General features: G+C 45.3%; 1 protein-coding gene across 6 annotated transcripts in view; it reads left to right on the top strand.

The window, feature by feature from the left end:
- The window catches only part of GBF1 (golgi brefeldin A resistant guanine nucleotide exchange factor 1), a 2,509,897-nt gene that overhangs the window by 1,808,120 nt on the left and 678,340 nt on the right, over positions 1–23,437 (top strand). The window lies entirely within an intron of this gene.

Below are 23,437 nucleotides of genomic sequence, written 5' to 3'. Positions count from 1 at the left end.
GCTACGTGGGCCTCCCTGCACATGTTTGCTAAGCACTACTGCCTGGACAGCCAAGTACGGAGAGATGGCTTTTTCGGCCGTTCCGTTCTCCGGAACTTTCTGGTGTGATCTTGGTTTGCAGACCCACCGCTGGGGTTGGTATTGCTGGAATTTAGAAAGAGTCTAAAGACATGGCTCTTTGCCAAAACCTAAAGTTCGACCCCAGGCTCATCAAACGTTGTGTCACTCCATCTGACACAAACTCCGCTGTATTGTTCTTTTTCATCGGAATATTCCTTCTGGCGCCAGGATACCCGTAGGGTGACAGTTGCGCGGTATAAATATTAATACAATCTATTCTAAGGTAAGGAATCTAACTAACGTGTTTCTTTCAGATGAGCAAGTTACTTACCTTCGGTAACAATATATCTGTAAGAAACATTAAATTCCTTACCGACCCACCCATCCTCCCCTTTCTGGGAACCGATATCTAGGGTGGAGGTATCTCCCTTTGAGGGCCCTAGTTTCATTGCAGCAATGTCGGTCTCTGGCATGGCTCTGCGTTCCTGGAGCGGAAAGCTATGTACAGAACTGACGTCAGTGCACGAGGGTGGCGTCTAAGTACTCCCATAACGTCATTCCGGCGAACACGATGACGGATGCGGAGCTGCAGACGACACCTAGCGACGCGCAGGGGTACTGCTGACGGAAACCTTCTGGATCCAGTCTGACGCCTGGGGGTAATTCTAAGGTAAGGAATCTTACTAACTAATGTTTCTTACAGATATATCGGTACTGAAGGTAAGTAACTTGATCGTTACAACGCATACATTTAGAATGCATGCCTTTACAACGCATTTTTACATCGCAACATCCTTTACAACACATACATTTACATTGCATGCCATTACAAAGAATTTGTTAAAACTACATTTACAACGCATTCCATTAGATCATACTATACTTTTACAACGCATACCATTACAACGGATACCATTATATTTCATTTAAGGTAAGTGTTGGATAGAGTAGGGGTAAATATTACTATTCTAACTCCAGGGGGTGCAACAGTAGGGTAAGTGTTGGATAGTGTAGGAGTAAAAATTACTATTCTAACTTCAGGGGGTGCAACAGTAGGTTAAGTGTTGGATAGTGTACGGGTACTATACGTTGTAATGGTATGCGTTGTAATGACATGCAGCATAATGCTTGCGTTGTATTGACATGTGTTGTAGTGTCATGCGTTGTAGTGACATGCAATGTAATGGCTGCGTTGTAGTGACATGCATTGTAGAGGATGTTGCGATGCAATGACTGTTGTAAATGTAGTGCGATGTAAAGGTTGTTTCTGATAGAGACTACTAGCCACAGATACCTTAATGTAGAATTATCCCCAGGCGTGAGAATGGACCCGGAAAGATTTCTTGCCCAGCATCTCTGCGCGCCAGGGTGGGGGGGGCTGGGGTGTTATCACGCGACTCCGCCAGACGTCCTACCTGGGCGCGAGGTCCCATAAACCCCACCCCGGCCCAATGACGTCAGTTTTCTTCTTTTCCGCGTGCAACGCGGACCCGAATCGTGTTACTTGCCTGTTTCAGGCCTCTTTTTCTGCTTTTGAGCGTTTTTCTTGGGAACAGTGTGCGAATGCCTTCGAGCTTCAAGGTGTTCTCGTCTTACGCGCACCAGATGTCGGCGACGGATCCTCACTCCATCAGCATGTGGTATTTGGGGGAGCACCATGACTCCAAGGACTGTGAGGCGTGTCAGCAAATGACACCGAAGTCCCGGCGGGAGCGCCGGATGAAACTCCTTTTGGCACTCAAACTATATTTGGATCAGCACCCATCAAGAAAATATCATAATAAGTCTTTTTATGTTGAATAAATCCCAAGAGAAGTTTCGTAATGAACAGGTCTGGACTTCAGTGGTGATCGTATTGAATTCTTTATTAATCGATCCAGACAATAAAATCCAAATATACACGTAATTTCTCTTTTAGCCAACGCATTTCGTCTCGTGAACAAGACTTCTTCAGGGCTAAAAAGTAAAACAAACGAATTACAAAACCGAAATATATATACACGAATATTTACAGAATTAAAAATAAGCATATCTCCTATTATCAGAAGGCATTTTAAGTTGTTCCAAGTTACCTTACATGTTGGAATTCATTATAAGTTCAGATAGAAAACAGAGCTAAATATTTACTAAACAATTTTGAAGGGTTTGAAAAGGAAGGCATACTTCTGAGAGCAGATTGTCAATGTAAAATAATCGTCATCACAGATAATAATCTCAGAGAGATTTCTTTAAGAGGCTATCATAATTCATTGTAAGAAATATTCATAGAAACATGTAAAAACGTACATCTGAGTCGTATATCCCAAGCTCAGTAATTAACGTAATATGATAAATGATGACACATACCTCAATAAGCTGTCTGTACTAGTTCAAAGGTGAAACAGTTACTTATATATCAGTAACATAAGATTACAAATCTTTGTGTTCTAAAGAAAAATATATAAAATATGTTTTATCGACAAGTATAATTTACCTAATAAAACCATATATATTGCAATTCCTTTTTAAAACAGTCTACATTATAGATAAACTACATAAGAGCAAAACATATAAAGAGAAGAGACCATGTATACTGCAGTCCTTATCTAATTGGGGCTATATTGAAAAGCCCCTGCATAGTCCACAAACATGTGAGGGAACAGCAGTAAAACAAAACACAAAAATTCGCACATTTCATCTTAATTTCCCTGGGATCAATTCATGTCTATAAGAGTATATGGAAAATTAGAACATACAGATCCAAGACGTGATTTCGAATTTAAACAAATTGATCATAATCAATCGTCGGTACATATCGATCCTGACATCTGATTTGTCACAGGCCAAAACAAATTTCTTTCGTTCATGTTCTTTAGGTTACATTTATAATAAACTCAGACCTATACATATAAAAAAAAACTATCCAAAATTTGTTCCAAATTGCTAGTTTGATAATCGTTCATCAATGCTTAACAGACCTAACATCTAATACATCACAATCCAAGGAGCATCAGTTTTTCGGTCTATATTCTTTAAATATTAAAAGTGTCACAGAAATTATCAGTATAAGGATTATATGAAATAATATATATTTAAAACTGTCAAATTTTGGAATGTGACCTTTCTCTGCTCTCTTGAATAGAGTATAACATCAGTGTTCCCTCCGTGAGTTCTACACGTTAACCAGGATTATATAAACATGTCGCTAGATTGTCAGGATTGAAGCGTGGCCTTAGCCAGCACTCTCTAAAAGAGTATAACGTCAAGGAAACCTCAGTAAGCTCTACAAATTATCCAAAGATATATAAAAACTTCACTAGATGTCTTAATCCAAAAAGGATTTCAGAAATAAGCAACACTTAAACACAGTAAGAATACCTGTCATATTCAGACTATGTCTTGTGTGAACTTTTCGGCACGCATGTCCAGGTCTGCGGCGTCCCATATCCTCCTTCTCCCAGGCCACAAGAGCGTTGCTCACCTCACAGTTTGTCCTTGGGGGCGGGTCCCTGGCCTGTTGGGGGAGTGGGTTCTCCACTGGGGTGCGGCCCCACGCGCTGCCACCCTATCCGCCGTTTCTCTGCGCGGGGCGACTAGAGCCCAGATGGAGGCCTATGTGGTGGCCTTGCAGGCCTCAATGGCTTCTCCTTCTTCTCCTTCTCCTCCTGGGAAATCTGCAGGTCCCTTGCCGCATGCGTGGACTTCTCCGGCGTTGCCTCCGGTACTGGCACCAGCACCGACCGGTTCGGCTCCAAATTCGGAGGATGTGGTGCCGTCGGGGTGCAGCCCTTCGGGGTGCCTTCCTTCGGACCACAGAGCCTCTGCCTCGCCGCAAACCCCCCGGAGGTCTCTGTGGTGTCACAGGAGGTTGCCGTAGCTCGGGCGTGTCCTCGAGTCCCACTTGGAACTCTGGGCAGGCAGCAGTCTTGTCTGAGGCCGAGGTGACGCCGCCCAGGCGCTGGCGGCTGCCGGCCCCGGTGGGGCCGGCCAGGAGTCGGGCTTTTCTCCTGGCCCCCCTCGTCCCTCCAGGCAGGTGGCTGCCTCGTCTGAGGTCGAGTTGACGCCTTTTTGGCACTGTTCCTTAGCCGCCCCGGATCTGACCCAACCTCTGTCTCCTGCACCGCTCGTTGTGGCGGAGGTCGTTCCGGCGTTTCCTTCGGCGCCGGTCGATGTTGACCTGCCGCCGGTCGCGGACTCTACGGCACCGGGCCGGCACAGGGTCGTTGATTCATCTTTGGGCGCCCCCTTTTCTCCAGAGGTTCAGTGGTGGTTGGTTTCATCTTCTCCGGAGGACGGCTCTTTGCCGTTGCCGCGGCCGCAGTCTTCCCCGGAGGCACCTCAGGTTCCCCATTCCTCTGTCCCCCTTCCCGGGCTTGGCCTTTCCTTCCTCGAGTTGGACTGGTGGACGGACACCTTAGTTTGCAGCCATCGCCCAAAGAGGAACTGCTTTCCCCACTGCGGGACCCTACGGAGGCGGGTGATGCCTTCTCTCGAGCTGTTTCCACGGCTGCAGGAATCTTGCGCATTGGCGATCCAGCTGCCCATTTCCCCACGGATCATCCTCCGGAGGTCCTCCATCAGGGTTCTGGTGGTCTTGAGCTGCTTCTTCCCTTCAAGTCTTCGCTCCACACTTCTCTTTTGGGGGCTTAGGCACGGCCCGCCACGGGGGATCCATTGCCCCAACAACTTCTGCGCCGCATGATCCCGTCTGTCTTTCCCTCCACCCCTCTACCAGGGGCCCTCTTTTGCAGGCAGCCTTTCCCTCCCTGCTATCGGTATTGTCTCCCCCATCACGGGAGAGGCCCGCTGGTTAGATTCCTGGGGGCACAATATCTTCGCCTCCACCATTGCGGCTTTGCGGGCCCTTAACACTCTTTGTGTATTGGCTAGGGCCACATCTTGCTTCTGGGATTTCGTAGAGACATTTGTCTGCCGCTTCTCAGGAGGGTGCATGTGTTGATCTGCGGCACCATCTGTTGGATGGCCGGGAGCTGGCGGCATTTATTCTTCGCTCCGCTCTGGACATCTCGGTCGTGCCTTGGCTTCTTCAGTGGCCCTTCGTCGACATGGCTGGCTACGGGATAGTGTGTTCCCAGAGAACGTTAGGGAACATCTGGTGGACCTTCCCTTTGATGGCACTCTTTTGTTCCACGCCCCGGCGGACTCTGCCATTCAGAGGTTTCTTGCTGGGCTTTGCCCTCCTTCCCTCAGTGACCTGTAAGTCTGTCTGGGTTTTGGGAGGTGTTCTTCCGTTGTTTTCTGGGGCCTTGTAGCGAGTAGCCCTGGTTGTGTGTTCTGTGTGGTGATTTGCCTTCAGGTCCTTTTTGTTAGGACTTTGGTGCTGGTTGCTGGTCTGGCCCTTTTTTGATATGTGCTTTTGGCTGTTGGTAAGCCATGTTGGCCCTGAGATTAGGCCTTCTGTGTATTCTTGTTGGCTGATTGGCAAGCCGTCTGCAGTTTCTCTGCAGGTCTTTCGGTTTGTCCTCTGCTACGGAAACTTTTTCCTTAGAGGGTTCCCATGTTCTTGGGACATAACATGTCCTATGTGGGGTAACAGTAGCTATTAAATAGCTCTATAATGTGCTGGGGAGGTGTGGTCATCCTTTGGGCCTCTGCTCTCCTTGGCATCACGGTATGTCACAGGTGCGATCCTCCTGCTGATGGTTTTGGAGTGGCTTGCATTGTGCCCCGGTCTGTCCTTCACCTGGATCGCTGTGTTGCTAGCCTGCTCTGGCCTGCTGTCTGCGGCCTTGCATTGTAGCTCAGTCTGGTTCTACTTCATTCGTGGGCCTGTGTGTGCAGTCCCCTCCCTTGGGGCGTGTCCTGGCCCTTCTTGGCCTTTCTTGGCCTCTTTTTGGCTGGCGTCTGGTTTGTCCTGGGTGCACCGTACCGTGGTGTTTTCTACTGCTCGGTGTGTATGCCAGTACAGACCTGTTGTTCTTCTACACCATTGTGTCTTTCTTCTTCCGTCTTCACTTTTAGTGGTGCAGCCGTCCCTGTCTTGACTGCTGCTTGATGCTGGGGTATGTTCAGCTTTTCTTCGAGTGGGCCCTACCTCCGGTTCTACCTCTCCTCCCTAGGGGTTGAGGTTGTTCTTGTGTTCTAGTGGCTCTTCTGGCGCTGTCTGCCCCTGCGGGATGTTGGGCAGTTCTCCCTTGGTGGGGCTTAGGATATCCTGGCCTTTCCCTTTTTGTCCCTGTGGCATGCCCCCTGCTGGGGCCCCTGTGTCTCTCCTGGTGGGGAGGCTCCTCCTTCCTTTTGGGTAAGGCTAGATGTAAAAGTCCAAATAAAGAGATATATCCTTAGAAATAGGTTTGGTTTATTGTAAGAGAGCACAGTACATCTGTCCAGGCTGAGATGCAGTTCAATCATACCTCAATACATTCTGATAGTGATGTCACACAAACTGCAATGTCAGTACACAGATTAAATGAATACACATTCTATATTAAAGGGGCAAGACCACAAAATAGGGAAAATGGAAAACATGGGAATAGAAGATATAACACATTTCCTCCCTTAGAAAATTATGATAATACATTTCTGCATTTAGAAACCTGTCTAACATTCCAAACATGTCAATCTTGTGTTACAATACTATTACGTTTGACTTTAATAATTCTGACTGGTTTGCCAAATCTGTTATTACCTTTAAGAATAATTCCCGTTTTTTTAATCCTAACAAATTCTCCAATTCTAAAATCAGGAACCTTAACTTTCATACGGAGATCATACAAATCTTTACTCCTCTGTTGTTTCTATTCAATATTGCGGGCTAATATTTCGTTATCAACATCAGAACCACACTTTAGATTCTTTTTAAGCCACCAGGGACATAACTTGGAAATGGGATCCCGCCCCTTTAGTAAGCGGAAAGGTGACACTTCTGTTGTTGAATGAGGATTTATACGGTACATCCACAATCTTTCTCTCCACTTATCTTTCCAATCAGCTCCAAAACCTCTAGCCCACATGATATCTTGCTTAAGGACCCTGTTAAACCTCTCTACCTGGCCATTTCCTTGAGGTTCATAAAGAGGAGTAGTGACATGACTGATACCATGACATTTTAGAAATTCCTCCATCTCATAGGATTTCAGTTGTACTGCATTATCAGAAATAATAACTTTTGGAGTTCCTTCTCGAGCAAAAACTTCTGTTAAGAACAGAATGACACTTTTAGTATCAACCCGTGGAACCAACTTAACTTCAGGCCATTTTGTATGATAATCCACCATGACAATAGCAAATCTGCAATCCTGTGGCAAAAAAATTAACGGACCAGCAATGTCCAATCCTAATTTTTGCAAAGGGAAACTGGGCCACTTGACTGGAACAAGAGGAGCAGGATGACATTTAAGAGTTTTCTCACTGTTGACACACTCAGTACATTCTCTCACAATTCTATCCACAAATCTATCCATGCCAGGCCACCAAAGTGTAGATCTGATAAGTTTTTTCATGGATGACATACCCAAATGTGTCTCATGACTCAAAGATAAAATCGTTTCATGTAAAGAACGGGGAGGAATAAACTTTCCATTTTTATATCCCAGGTCACCTTCCACCACAATCTCTTCAGCAATCTTCCAAAATGGTTGCAACTCCTCCACAATCTCATTCTTTGATGGCCAACCCTCCAAAGTAAATTTAATAACATCTTGTAACAACTTATGTTCATTCATTCCCTTTATCCACAAATCCTCAGAAATAGCACTATACCTTCCAGGTAACAATTCTGCGATACAGGAAATAATCTCACCAGAACACTCTTCATCTTCCGCTTCACAAGGCAGTCTTGACGTACAATCCGCAACAATATTACATTTTACAGGAACATATTCAGTGCCAAACGAGTACTCTTGCAACCTTGAAATTAATCTTGCTATCCTAGCAGTGGCATTTAATCCACCACCTGGCGATAAAATATTAATCAAAGGTTTGTGATCAGTTTTGATTACAAACCTTGCACCCCAGATGTAATTTCTAAAATGTTCTACACTCCACACACACGCCAACAATTCCTTCTCTATTACCGCATAACGCCTCTCTGTAGCATTCAAAGTTCTGGATGCAAATGCAACATTCCACGTCTCCTTACCAGCAACTTGAGACAAAACACATTCAAGACCGTAAAGACTAGCATCAACCGTAAGAACACATGTCTTACCCATACAAAATGGTTTGAGAGATGGGGCAGCAGCCATGTTTTTTTTTATATTTTCAAATGCAACTTGCTGCCTAGTACCCCACACAAATTCCACATTCTTCCTTGACAATTCTCTCAAAGGTTCCATTTTTTCTGCAAAATTCCTCATGAATTTACTGTAATATTCACATAGCCCTGAGAATGACAACAGTTTCTCTTTCGAATCAGGTGATGGTGCCTTAAGTATTGCATCAACTAATGATTTTTTAGGAATCACGCCCTCTTTTGACAATGTGTGACCCAGGTATTCAACGGAATCTTGATATAACTTACATTTATTCTTCTTTAAAGTAAGACCATGATCCTTAAGAATTTTGTACACATTTCTAAGATGTTCTGAATGTAACATTGTTTGGTGAAAAAATCAATATATCATCTTGAAAACACTTTACAAAAGATTCTACACTGTTGAACAGATGGCACATGAATCTTTGAAAGACGGAGGCTGCTGACGCCAGCCCAAATGGCATCCTCCTAAACTGAAATAGACCAAAAGGCGTGATAAAAGCCGTCAAATGTCTGGATTCTTCTGATAACTCCATCTGATGATAGGCTGATCTGAGATCTAAAGTCGAGAAAATTGTAGCTCCTCCCAACATGCTAACCACCTCATTTATGTTGGGCAGGGGATGACAATCTACTAAAATGTTAGCATTCAAAGCTCGAAGATCCACACATAACCTCAAAGAATTATCCAATTTCCGTGCCAAAACAATAGGCGAAACCCACTCAGATGACTCCACTTCCTCAATTACCCCTTCGTGTGACATTTCTTTTAAAAGTTTTCCTAGTTCTTCTCTTACATTCAATGGAACATTCCTTAATTTCTGTTTTACAGGAACTGCATCCTTCTTTAATTTAATCACATGACGGAAACCTTCTAACCTTCCCAAAGAATCTGAAAATGCCTCTGGGAACTCCTTAACAATGTCCTCGAAATTATCACTCAAAACCTCTTTACCTTCCACTACCATTACCTCTGGGAATTCCTTATCAATGTCCTCGAAATTATCACTCAAAACCTTTTTACCTTCCACTACCATTACCGGTTCTTTGTTGCGGGGATTGAGCATTATCCCTAGTTTCCACTGATCACGCCATCCCAACACATTCACACCCTTCCTGGCAACATACAATTTTATAAAAGCCGTTCTTCCCTTAAACACAAGATCTGAAGCTACAAATCCAATAAAATCAATTGCAGTTTCATTAAAACTTTGTGCTACAATATCCGGAGGCTTCAAATCACCCAAAGATAACACACTCCCATACTTTTCATTGAAATATATCTCAGTTATGATGGTCCATGGAGAACCTGAATCCGCGTTTGTTCAAGTGTTTGATTGAGGAAAGTGACAACACATTTAGGAGATCCTAGACTGTCTTCCACTGCACACACATCAACAATAGAAACTATTAACCCTTTTCCTTTGCAAAGATTGTCACCCAACTCTCTCACGGTGGACACTCCACCACTCCACTACTTCTACTGGATAAATTATTTTGAGTATCAAAACCCTTCTTTCGATCATCTCTGCACGCTTTAGCAAAATGTCCCACACTTGATACATTCTTTCCCTATTGCTGGACAAAATTTAAATGATGCCACATGGTTGATACTTCCGCACCTAAAACATATCACATTGTTGTTGAACTGATGCATTGGTTTAGTTGGAACATACTTTTTAACAACACTAACTTCATCAATGCACTTACTACTATCACCCTTAGCATTCACATCATCAATCGTCTTCCTCCACTTGTCAGTTTGCTCAAATGCCTTAGCTGTAGAGATAGTATCTTGCAGGTTAGGGTTCCCTAAAATCCACAATTGCTCTGGCGTTTTCTTGCTTCTTACATTGACAATGAATTGGTCCCTAATCATTTCATCTGCTAAATTTCCAAAGTTACAAGAAATAACCAAACTTCTAAGAGCAGTAAGAAAATAATCAAAACTTAAAGACTGACTCCCTTTGTGCCCTGGTATAAAATTTATACCTATTGAGTGCTATACTCGTGGTAGGTTTAAAACGAGTTTCCATCCTCATTAAGGCTTCATCAAACGTACCCAAATCACCACTGGCAGTAGGTAAAGTTCTAAACACTGCTTGCTCTTCAGAGCCCAAACAGTGCAATAAAATGTTCTTTTTCCTTTCATTCCCCATTCTCTCCCCATCAATAGCCTTCAAATACGTTATGAACTCTTCTTTCCATCTAGACCAAGGAATTGGTGGTTCTCCTTTTGACTGGAGAAATTTACTGGGAGGGTCAAACTGCATGTTAAATCAGTGTTAACGTAATAAATAAATAAATCAAAAAAAAATGAGAAGGCAACAAAAACTTTGCATTGCATATGTAAAATAAAATAGAAATCCCTAAATATATAAACAACTTTAGTCAATTTTTAAAAATTGTTGTTGCTATGCACATCAGCGAATGATAGTGGTGAATACATGAACAGGTGTGTGCTGTGTTGAAATCACCAATGAAATGAAAACCGCTGAATAAATCCTTCAAAATGACTGAAAGCGTTTTACAAGTAATCCGATGCCAAAGTGAAACTTTCCAAGTAAATCCGATCAAAGTAGGAGATTTCCCTGTAATTACGAAGTTTCCAAGTGAACCCGATCGAAGTATGAGATTTCCCAATCTAAGATGGCCGCCAACGTCAAATCGTCATCGTGCACGCTCCGTCAGCGTCAGCGCGATGACATCACATGTCGTCGTCTCTTCAGTGTGCTATGTCCTCGGGGAAACAATCCTCTGCCCGTTCTACAAGGGACTTGAAGTAAGTTCTATAAGTGACACGTAAGAGGCAGCGCGTCTTTTAAAATAAGATCGTTGCAGTAAGGCCAAAACGTTGCGGGCAATATACACGGAAAGTCAAAAATAAATTGGGGGGCAAATTAGTAGATCGATAGATTTGAAATCTCACCAGAACTTCGTAACATCGGCAGATCGGCAGATGCTTCCTTTGATACCCAAAATAATTCTCCCGTGTTTGTAAATAAAGCCCGATGCAATTTACTTTCAATAATACAATGATAATGATAAAAGTACAAATAAACCTTACTGTTCTCTTGTTGTGACACTCGCAAATCAGCAATTCCTTGTTTTAAAATGCCAGACATCCAAGTTCATGAAGTAAATCTCCAAAAATATCCAAAAGCAAAGTCCATAAAATCCAAAATTGGTACCACTCACGTGCTCTTGTATGTAGCAGGTACCTGTTGTCCTTGTCGCCAATGTAAAAGTCCAAATAAAGAAATATATCCTTAGAAATAGGTTTGGTTTATTGTAAGAGAGCATAGTACATCTGTCCAGGCTGCGATGCAGTTCAATCATACCTCAATACATTCTGATAGTGATGTCACACAAACTGCAATGTCAGTACACAGATTAAATGAATACACATTCTATATTAACCCCTTCCGTGCGGCCGCGATTTCCCCCGTGTGCGGCCGCCGGACGAACAGGGGCGGGCCATGACGAACCCCAGCCGTCATCAGCACACGAGCACCGTAGTGCATGACGGCTGGGGTTCGTCACCAGCATGGAAGGGGTTAAAAGGGCAAGACAACAAAAGAGGGAAAATGGAAAACATGGGAATAGAAGATATAACACTAGGGTATCTATTCTGCGTTAAGGAATATGCAGTTAGTAGCCTCTATCAGATGTACAAGTTACTTACCTTCGGGAACGATATGTTCGAGGCATATGGGCTGCAGATGGTACATTATGAATAGATCTGGTGTTGGGCTCGGATGATTGCACTTTGTTTTTCTCTTGGAGAGTCTTTTGTCTCTTGGTGACTCCTCCCTTGGTTGGTAGTGCGCATGGGCATCGGCTCCATCCTTAGATTGTTTTTTTCCGCCATCGGGTTCGGATGAAGATCGAGACGCTCCAGATCAACTTCAGAAGAAAGTGATTTTCGGCGCGTATTCCCTTTCCAATTCGACGGTATTGTTATTCGAACGCGTTCATTTCCATTCCGACGCGTTACAAATTCAAAATAGAAGAGAAAAACTTGGATCTACGTCGAAGAACAGGAGGCCTTTCTCGACGCAGTCAAGCCCGGAGTCCATGGAAAGGACTCCATTCAAAAAATGTCCAACGTGTGGTGCTAAGTTCCCACACAAGGACCTACACGAGGTGTGCAACCTCTGTCTATCGCCTGAACACGAATCCAGGGACTGCGAAGCCTGCGCAGCATTCTCCTCCAAGCTAACGATTAGAAATCGTCGAGCTCGTAGACACGAGGTTTCCAGAATGCAGGCGGAAGAGATCCCGGAGCTGTTCGGGGACGAACAAATCGAGGAAGAAGAGGACCAGTCGGGGTCGGAAGGGGACCAGTCGGAGGTTGAAGAACTCATCGAGCAACAAACCGTGAGTGACGACGTCCCCTTACCGAAAAACCGACCCCGTGCGGTAACGACCCCGCCCTCGGGCCCGGTCAAACCGCTGAAAAAAGTTTCTGACGCCCCGCCCTCGGGCCCGGCAACGAAACTGAAACTGAAACCGAAACACTCGGACTCCCACCATGTCGGATCCGAGAAAAGGGCGACATCGACTTCGGCACCGAGGCTACATACAAAGGAGAGCTCGGTATCGAAACATTCCATGTCGAAACATAAATATGACTTCTCGCCCAAGAGACACTCGATACCAAGAAAGTCGGAATCGAGCAAACATTCGGTGTCGAAAACAACAAGATCTGACGATCGAAAACAAAAGCACCTCTCGGAACCAGGACCCTCGGTACCGATTCAGGAGCAACAGACAGATCCCAAACAAAAGATCTTGTTTATTGATCCACAAACTGGGAAAGTGGTCACGAAGAAGAGAAAGAGTGAACAGTCAGAAGATAAACCTCTTCCTTCAAAAAAGGAGAACAATGGGGACGAATATAACTCCTCCTGCTTCTCCTCGTCCTAGAGTAACACCCTCTTCTCCTATTCCTCACAATAGGCCAAATATTCCTACACCTTCCACACCAAGACCACCTCAGTCAGATGTAGACAGTGATCTAGGGGAGGGAGAACCTCAAGGGGATGACGAAACTATCCCAGATGAGGAGGATCCATGGGAAAATTATGATGTAGGGTCAGATGAGGACAACGACCCAGAGCTATATCCCTCAAAGCCTTCACAACCTGATGATAACACAGGTTTTGTGCAGCTCATTAATAGGGCAGCAAAATATCATAAGGTAGATATACATACAGAACCTCAAATAGAGGATTTCTTGTTAGAGACTCTACCTAATGCACAGAGAACATCAGGTACTCTTCCTATGTTGAAGGGTCTTCTTACTCACACAGATGAAATATTCGAAAACCCAGTGAGAGCCAGGGTGTTAAACCCAAGAATTGATAAAAAATACAAAGCGGCTCCAAAGGACCCAATATTTATTAGAGGGCATGTACCGCTAGACTCGCTGGTGGTCTCAAACGCTCGTAAAAGAGCAAACTCATTATCTACAGGAGAGGCTCCTCCACCAGATAAAGAGTTGAAGTTAATAGATGCATCAGGTAAAAGAGTAGCATCACAGGCAGCGAATAGCTGGCGTATAGCCAATACACAAGCACTACTCGCACGTTACGACAGGGCACATTACGATGAGTTAGAAAAACTTCTTACACATCTCCCAAAAGAACATCAAAAGAAGGCAGACCAATTAATACAGGAAGGTAAAATAATAACAAATACTTCCATTAAATGTGCATTAGACGCAGCAGACACTGCAGCAAGATCGATTAACACTAGTGTCATGCTAAGAAGGCACGCATGGCTTAGAATCTCAGGATTCAAACAAGAGGTACAAACAGCCCTACTGAACAAACCATTTGATCAGAAGACATTGTTTGGTTCAAGCACAGACGAGACATTAGAAAAAATGAAGAAAGATACGGAAACGGCTAAGTTAATGGGAGCATTGCAACAGCCAACACACAGAGGTTCCTTTCGTAGATCCACCTATAGAGGGGGCTCAAAGAACACAGGAACGAATCAGCAATCCACATCTTTCACACCAACATCACCCAGAGGTAATTCAAGAGGCAGTTACAGAGGTAACAACAATAAGGGAAGAGGCCGCGGAAATAATAATAACCGCAACGCCTCAACACCAAAACAGTGACTTCATAGAACTCCCCCCAGACCACATAACACCGGTCGGGGGACGTCTATCACAGTTCCTACCTGTCTGGGAAAACATCACGTCAGACAAGTGGGTGAGACAAATTATCCAACATGGTTATTGCCTAGAACTCACAGCTACCCCACCAAACATCCCCCCCAAAGAGCGTCCAATGAGTCAGGATCATCTGACATTGTTAAGAGAAGAAGTGCTAGCACTTCTACAAAAGCATGCAATAGAGAAGGTCCCAAAAGATCAACAGGGCACAGGAGTATACTCTCTATACTTCCTGATCCCCAAAAAGGACGGGTCCCTACGACCAATATTAGACCTCAGACCTCTCAATGCTTACATAAATTCGGAGCACTTCCACATGGTCACGCTCCAACAAGTACTCCCTTTACTGAAGAAAGGGGACTTTCTTTCTACACTGGATCTAAAAGACGCTTACTTTCATATCCCAATTCACAAAGCCCACAGAAAATACCTAAGGTTTGTGTTAGAAGGACAACACTATCAGTTCAAAGTCCTTCCATTCGGTGTCACAACAGCACCAAGAGTTTTCACAAAATGCCTAGCTGTGGTGGCAGCACACCTAAGAAGACAACAAATACATGTCTTCCCATACTTGGACGATTGGCTAATAAAGGCCAAGTCAAAGGAAGAATGTCTTCACAACACACAGAAGACAATTCAATTGCTGCACCACCTAGGGTTCACGGTGAACTACAAAAAATCACACCTGCAACCAAACCAGATTCAGCAATACCTGGGGGCTACAGTAGACACAGAAAAGGCAATAGCATACCCCAACCCAATCAGAGTACAGACAATGGTCGGGTTAATACAAAGATTTCAACCACAACACTCACTACCAGCACGAGTGTTTATGCAACTATTAGGCATGATGTCCTCCTGCATACTGCTAATACCACATGCCAGACTACAAATGCGCCCACTACAAGAGTGTCTAGCGGCACAGTGGAATCAGGCTCAAGGTCAGATTACAGATCTGGTGTTGGTAGACGACCGGACGTATCGCTCTCTGAAGTGGTGGAACACAGAAAACATTTCCAAGGGACGGTCGTTCCTAGAGCCAATTCCACAAGTGATAATAACAGCGGACGCATCGCTCTCCGGATGGGGAGCGCATATGGACAGATACACAGTACAGGGGAAGTGGAGTGTGCAGCAAAAGAAACTGCACATCAACTACCTAGAGCTATTAGCAATATTTCTAGCACAAAAAGCTTTCCAAATGCAGATAACAGGCAAAGCAGTCCTGATCAGAACAGACAACATGACTGCAATGTATTATATTCAAAAACAGGGGGGGACACACTCTCTCCAACTGTCCAGACTAGCACAGGACATATGGAGATGGGCCATTCCTCAAAAGATCTACCTGTTAGCGGAACACCTACCAGGAGTTCAAAATCAAATAGCAGACATCCTAAGCAGACAGTCAGAACAAGTACACGAATGGGAGCTGCACGACCAAATACTACAACCATTCTTCCAAAAATGGGGGCAACCAGAGATAGATCTGTTTGCCAATCATCAGAACGCAAAATGCAAAGAATTCGCATCCAGGTACCCACACCAAAGGTCCCAGGGCAATGCACTGTGGATAAATTGGTCCAACAGATTTGCTTACGCGTTCCCTCCTCTACCACTAATTCCATTACTGGTTCGGAAACTGCAGCAACATTCAATGACAATGATACTAGTGGCACCCACGTAGGCAAGACAGCCGTGGTTCACCACGCTGCTACAACTCTCACAAGTACCACATCAAAAGCTAAGGTTATTACCCATGCATCTTACACAGAACCATGGAGAAATAATGCACCCAGATCCCAAACAACTGAACCTAGCGATCTGGCTCCTGAGGTCATAGAGTTTGGGTATTTAGATTTACCACCAGAATGCATGGAAATCATTAAACAAGCAAGACGTCCTACCACCAGAGCATGCTATGCAGCAAAATGGAAGAGGTTTGCTATACACTGTAACAGTAAGCACATCAACCCTCTGGACGCATCCACTAAACAAATCATTTGCTATTTGTTACACTTACAGCAATGTAACCTAGCATATACCTCTATCAGAGTTCATCTCGCAGCCATAGCGGCGTACCTACAAAACAGGCAACATCTGTCACTGTTCAGAGTACCAGCAATTAAAGCTTTCATGGAAGGACTCAAAAGAGTCATTCCACCAAGAAGACCACCTTCCCCAGTCTGGAATCTCAACATAGTACTTACCAGACTAATGGGGCCACCATTTGAACCTATGCATAGGTGTGAAATACAATTCCTCAATTGGAAGGTAGCCTTCCTCATAGCTATCACGTCACTTAGAAGAGTAAGTGAACTGCAGGCTTTTACGATTCAAGAACCATTTATGCAGCTACACCAAAATAAAGTGGTTCTTAGAACAAACCCAAAATTCTTACCGAAGGTTATTTCAGCATTCCACATCAATCAGTCAGTGGACTTACCGGTTTTCTTTCCAAAACCACAAACAGTAGCTGAAAGAGCCCTACATACACTGGATGTTAGAAGGGCCATATTGTACTATATAGAAAGAACACAAACTTTCAGAAAGACAAAACAGCTTTTTGTTGCGTTTTCTCCCACACATAAAGGCAATCCCATCTCCAAAGCGGGCATTGCCAGATGGATTGTAAAATGCATTCAAATATGCTACTTAAAGGCAAAGAGAACATTAACTGTTCCTCCTAGAGCTCACTCTACACGTAAACTAGGAGCATCTATGGCATTTCTGGGAAACATTCCACTAGATGACATATGCAAAGCGGCTACCTGGGTTACACCGCACACCTTCACAAAACACTATTGTGTAGATGTGCACACAACACAACAAGCTAGAGTGGGACAAGCAGTATTAAAAACATTGTTTCAGACAGTTGCAACAGACACGGGCGACCACCGCTAGGGAGAGAACTGCTATATAGTCTATTCATAATGTACCATCTGCAGCCCATATGCCTCGAACGGAATATGCTACTTACCAGTATGCATCTGTTCTTGGCATAGAGGGCTGCAGAGTGGTACATGCCCTCCCAGCCTCCCCGGAAACCTGTGTCTGTTCCAACATTATCTTATTTAGATACACTTACATGGGCACTCTTATCTGTATTCTACTATACTACTCCATCTAACCCTACTATGGCAAAACAATCTAAGGATGGAGCCGATGCCCATGCGCACTACCAACCAAGGGAGGAGTCACCAAGAGACAAAAGACTCTCCAAGAGAAAAACAAAGTGCAATCATCCGAGCCCAACACCAGATGGCGATCTATTCATAATGTACCACTCTGCAGCCCTCTATGCCAAGAACAGATGCATACTGGTAAGTAGCATATTCCATCTGGTAGAGATGATTCTAGACGTAGATTCCTTCACGACCCACTCTTCCTCCCCGTTCTGCGAGGACCCTCTGGTTGGGTTACTTCAGTCGCCTCCCTCTGGGTTGCTTGTCTTCGCTGGATGTGCTCTTCGTTTTCTTCCGGTCAGGCATCCCTCCAGCTGGTTTCTCTCCAGCGTGAGGGCCTACTTTTGCTCTTTCTCTCTGTTTGAGTTTCTGATCCCCACCTGATCTTCTTTGTTGGGGTTTTTCACTGTCCTTGGCCTCCTGTTCCTTTCAGATGGCACTGTAGTCTGCAGATGGATTACCTGTCCTTGACTACCTCCTCCTTTCAGGAGGTATGGCCATCCATGGCAGTGTAGTCTGGGGATGGATTACTGCTGCTCCTCTGTTCCGGGCTTGTGGCCCTTCCCTTTGTGGTTTCAGTTAGCGATTCTTTTTCTCTCTCTCTCTTTCTGTCACAGCGCTTTCACATGCTTGTACCTCCAGAATGGCTCTCTCCCTGGCTTGCAAGGTGGTTCCACGAAGTGGTGCTTTGCACTTTTCTTGCTATGGCTTCACTTCTCTGGCATTCTGGTGCTTTACTGCCACCTGGTGCTTTCGACTTGGCTTCACAAGTTGTTCCTCAGAGGGGTGCTCTGCTCCTTTCCTGCTCTGGCCTGCTATTGTCGCATTCTGCTGCCTTGGTGCCACCCGGCGGTATTTCTCACCTATTGTTTTCACTATTTTGTCTCTGTTCTTTTTTTTTTCGCACACTGTTCCCATGCTCTTCTCAGTTTTGTTGTATTGTCTCCGTGTTGTGGCGCAGAAAAGTTTTCCGAAGCATACTGACGTCCACGTGCCGGGGTGGGGCTTTTGTGACCTCGCTGACGTCACGCCCACGGAGGACGTCGGGCGGAGTCATGTGGTACCGCGCCCCCCACCACCCCGGCACACAGAGATTGCTGGGCAAGAAAGTTTTCCTGGTCCAGTCTCAGGCCTGGGGATAATTCTACGTTAAGGAATCTGCGGCTAGAATCATCTCTACCAGATACATCATTACTGAAGGTAAGTAACTTGTACTTCCCGAATTCCAGACCTTGACTAGGGTGACCAACTGGCATGGGTGCAAATTCAGGACGGTGAGTGTAAAAATTCAGGACAAAGGGTCAAAATTCAGGACAAAAATTCAGGACAGGAGGTCAAAATTCAGGACAAAACTTCGGGACGAAAGGTAAGTGTTACAGACACATCAGAGGAGGTAGCACAATAGTATATAATTAAGCCCATCCATATCTAAACATATTCAACCATTTTCAAACCTATCCATCACGTATCCTTCCTTCCATCATTTTACTCATCCATCCCTCCATCCACCCATTCACTCATCCATCCCTCCATCCACCCATCCACTCATCCATCCATTATCAATCCATCTACCCTTTTACCCTATCCATCAGTACACTCATCCATCCACTCTTACACCGATCAATCCAACCGTTCACTCATCCATCCGGCCTTTTAGCCTTTCACCCATCCAGCCATCCTTTCTCTTACTCACCCATCCAGCCAGTCACACATCCTTCCACCCATTCACCCTTTCAGTAATCCATCCAGCTTCCCTTTTTCTCTCCATCAACCCTTTCACTTAGCCATCCTTCCTTCCGCCCATCCATCGACTCATCCATCCATTCATGAATCCATCCATTGACCATATCACTTATCCATCCACCCTTTCAGTCCTAAACTCATCTATCTATCCTTTTGTCCATCTACCTTCCCTTTCACTCATCCATCCTTTCACCCACCCTTTCACTCATCCGTTCATCCATTCACCCTTTCACTTATAAATTAATCAATCCGTCCATCATTTCACTCATCCATCCAGCCATTCACTTGCACATCATCCACCCTTTCACTCATTCATCCATCTTTTCACTCATCCATCCACCCTTTTCACTCATCCATCCACCCTTTTACCCATCCATCTACCTTTTACCCTTCCATCTACCTTTTACCCTTCCACCCACACATCCGTCTATTTACCTTTTCTCTCATCCATAATCCTTCTATCCATTCACTCATCCATGTATCCTTTCTCTCATTAATCCTCCATCCTGTGTTTTATTCATCCATTCACCCGTTCACTAATATATCCAGCCATCAACCCATCCCTTCACTTACTAACTCGCCCACTTTTTCACATCAATCACTCAAGAGTTGCAGACAGAAGAGGCCCATCAAGAATTTCAGCCTTGCTGTAGTTCCTAAAGTAAGGGGTGGGGTGGGGTGGGGTGGGGGTAGGGTTCACTATGCCCTTGCACATAGGCAATCTGAAAAAGTGGAGGTCATGAGCCATGCATGATGCACAGTGCCAGGCCATGAGGTGACTGTGACATGGTGTTGTTTCCAGGGCTTTAAATGGGATAAAATAACTGGGGGTGTCTCTCCAAAGGGGGCGTTTGATGTAATTGGGCGTGCCTTAAAACACTTAAGCTAAAAATCTGTGCTTATTACAGTTTACCGCCCAACTGGTATTTTGCCTCTTCTGTCATTGTTTCCATATATATATAACACAACAAGTAACGTTACACCTGCAACAAGCCAGAACTATTGGCTTTGTCAATGGTTGTTAGTTGCATAAAATAAAAAAAGCAGCAATCATGGCTTCCTTGAATATAATATTAAAAATGCATCAGTTCTAAAATGACGAGACTGTGAAAGAACTCTAGCCCCTTCTTTTCTTGAACAGGATTCTCATGTAGCAGCATTGACATTTTTGCACATTTCTTCTGTCAGACAGAATGCCTTGCCCTAGACTAAGGCTGGGGGAGGCCCACCACAAGCTTTGCAGCCCACACTGGCCCATTGTCATTCTGTATGTAGCAATCAGTCGGCATGCACAGTGACCATGGGCGGGGAGGGGCTGCTCTTGTTCTCCGAGGAGGAGTGCAAGGCGGCCCCATCAGGGAGTTGAGGCTTCATGCAGGGAACAGTGCTCTTCCCTACAATGCTCAAAATTACAGAAAAAAGGCGTCCGTAAAAGGAATCCTTACGGACAACGGACGTGAGGTCCAAATTACGGACTGTCTGTGAAATGTACAGACGGTTGGTCACCCTAACCTTGAGATTCACCAAAGTGTCTTCCTGGACGGAAGTATAACCGTGTAGAGGTAAGATTGCACATGCAGGTTTGGATGCAGTTCTTTTGATTTCTGATTAAGTGTCTGTAGCTGGCAACATATTGAACAAATGTGTTCCTTCCGATATATAGGTGCTTATGAGCTCTGAGACAGGAAGTCAGGTAGGCAAGTTACTATTTTGGTTCAGGTGGCCCATACCTACCATTCTGAGTTGGCTGAGTTTTGTGCCTGATTTTCCTCATAGTTCAAACGTTGAGTGCCATGGTTCATTGCATCGTGTCCCACCTCACATCACCAGGATTGTGCGGTTATATTGATTAATATGTATAATAATTGGAAACACTTTCTTTATGCACAGTGGTTCAAGTATAAAAATGTGAACACACATTTCAAAGTTTAGCAATATGAGGCTTTGGTTAATGCTCCTAGAATGCTCTCAGATTAGATGCAAATATTTGCAGAAGCTTGAAAGCAAGATTAATGATTCTTTCCTTTCAAAATAAAATGTTCCCAAAAAAAATGAAAGTAGGGAATCTAATTCAGTAAACTACTGTAAACCTTGAGGTACCATTTATTTGCAGCCTATTTTGGTAAAATGTGTTGATGTATGCTAGTATTTCCTAAAAATATTCATAATGGAAAATCAGTGTAACCAGTTTCAATAAGATTATGCGAAACAAAAATAAACCGGCATTGGCAAACCCAGTAGGTCTGAAATTGGTCTTTGTGAAACCTCATTGGTCTGGGAGCTGCCAGGTACTTCCCATAATTAAAAACATTGGCAAAAGATAAATTGCTTTTGGTCTCACAGGGTTTCCTGGCACTGAACAAAACTGCTTTGTGTACCTCTATTCTCCTTATGAGAGAGCAGAATGCGGGCCCTCGCAGTGAAGCCAACCAAGAGAGAGATATATATGTCGAGGCAAGATGGCCGACAGGTGAGAACCTCCGGCCGGGAGCTCACGGCCAGGGAATGCCTTTTTGGGCTTAAATGCCCAAATCTTGACCCCCTTTACTCACCAGGGTCGTGCTCTGAATGCTGCCATCGTCTCTCCGGCTGCCTATTCTGGATTCGAGCTCTTCGAATTGGATCTGAGGCATTTCCCTGACTGGCCGAGCCCGAGCGGCATGTCCGGTGGAGCCGCATCGGCGGCTGAAGGGGAGATTGGCTCCGGCGCATCGCCCTGGCTGTCACCTACCCAGCCGGGCATTTGGCATAGTTGCTCTGTGTTTTCTCCGCTGCTGTTGCTTTTCCTCCCCCTACCTACCAACGCTTCGGTGATGACCGGCTATCGTCAGAACCCACTCTCTGCGGTGCTGATGCCTAGGGGCGTTTCTCCGGCAGCCTGTTACAGTACTGGGATGAGGTCTCCCAACCCGATGCATTCCGGGTTTGACTTCTGTTGCTTCCCGCGCTGCCTGCCCTCCTGCTTTGCCTCCCGTGGGACGACTGGGACCAGCGAGTCGTATTGCCAGGCACAGGTGTGCAGTTGCGGGGAGAATCTCGACACTACGGCTTGTCAACCCAGGCTTTTCTTTGCTATCTGAGCCTGGGGGGCACGCCTTCCTGGACTGCGTCTCTGGCACCCAGGTGGACTTCCCCAGACATTTGCCGTGCAGCCTGATGGCACTGCTGCCATTGCGACCAAGAGCCTGTGCATTTGAACAGACTGCGTATCAACATTCTCGACGACTCTGCTGCCCCAGTAACCCTGAGCATTTGTCCGTCTAAATGACTTGTTTGTGTTTTGGCAATCCCCCAATCCCTTTTCCTCCTTGCTCCTGTGACTGCCCCCCTCTACTCTGCTCAATAATTCCAGCACCCTTGTTATTTTGCAAAAAGGTTCTCTTGTGTTGCCCTGCCGTTTTGTGACTTTCCATACAGTGCCCGTTGCCCAGGTCATCCAACTTAAATGATTTGTCCACCTCACTTGCTACTGTACTACGCCCTTTGTCGCCGGACAATTCCTTTACACTGTCCTGACCATCCCCCCACCCCCCTTTGTGGTCTCCCTCCTTTCCTTTTCATTCACCTCGCCTCCTTACATTATTTCTATTTATCCCCCTTTTTTAGGTCGAGCGTAGCGATGGACCTTTTGTTGGCATGTTTGGGGGAATGTGAGACAGCGATCGCCCACGCGCCTCGCTCTCTCAGATTCCTCCCCGTGGGCGCGCACGGCACCGTGCCCATATACCCGTGCGCACACAGCCAGCCCCCACACCACACAGACTGAAACACACGCGCGCACACCCGTCTCCACTGCAAGCCTGCTGGTTACTTTCACTTTCCACCCCCCCACCAGTCATCGGGCTCTTTTTACACACGCACGCATGCATGCATGCATGCATGCATACACACACACACACACACTCATGCGCACACACAGACACACGCGCACACACAGGCACACACGCGCACAAACACACACACAGACAGACACACTCGCACACACGCGCGCGCGCACACATCCCCCCCTCACACCCCACTCACCGAGTTCTTTTCATGTGTCCCTCTCTCCCTCGGCAGGCAGCG

This window comes from Lissotriton vulgaris, chromosome 5 (genome assembly GCF_964263255.1).
Source record: "Lissotriton vulgaris chromosome 5, aLisVul1.2, whole genome shotgun sequence".
NCBI classification, from domain to species: domain Eukaryota; kingdom Metazoa; phylum Chordata; class Amphibia; order Caudata; family Salamandridae; genus Lissotriton; species Lissotriton vulgaris.
Note: the sequence above shows the minus strand (reverse complement) of the source record. Positions and strands in the feature narration are given on the sequence as shown.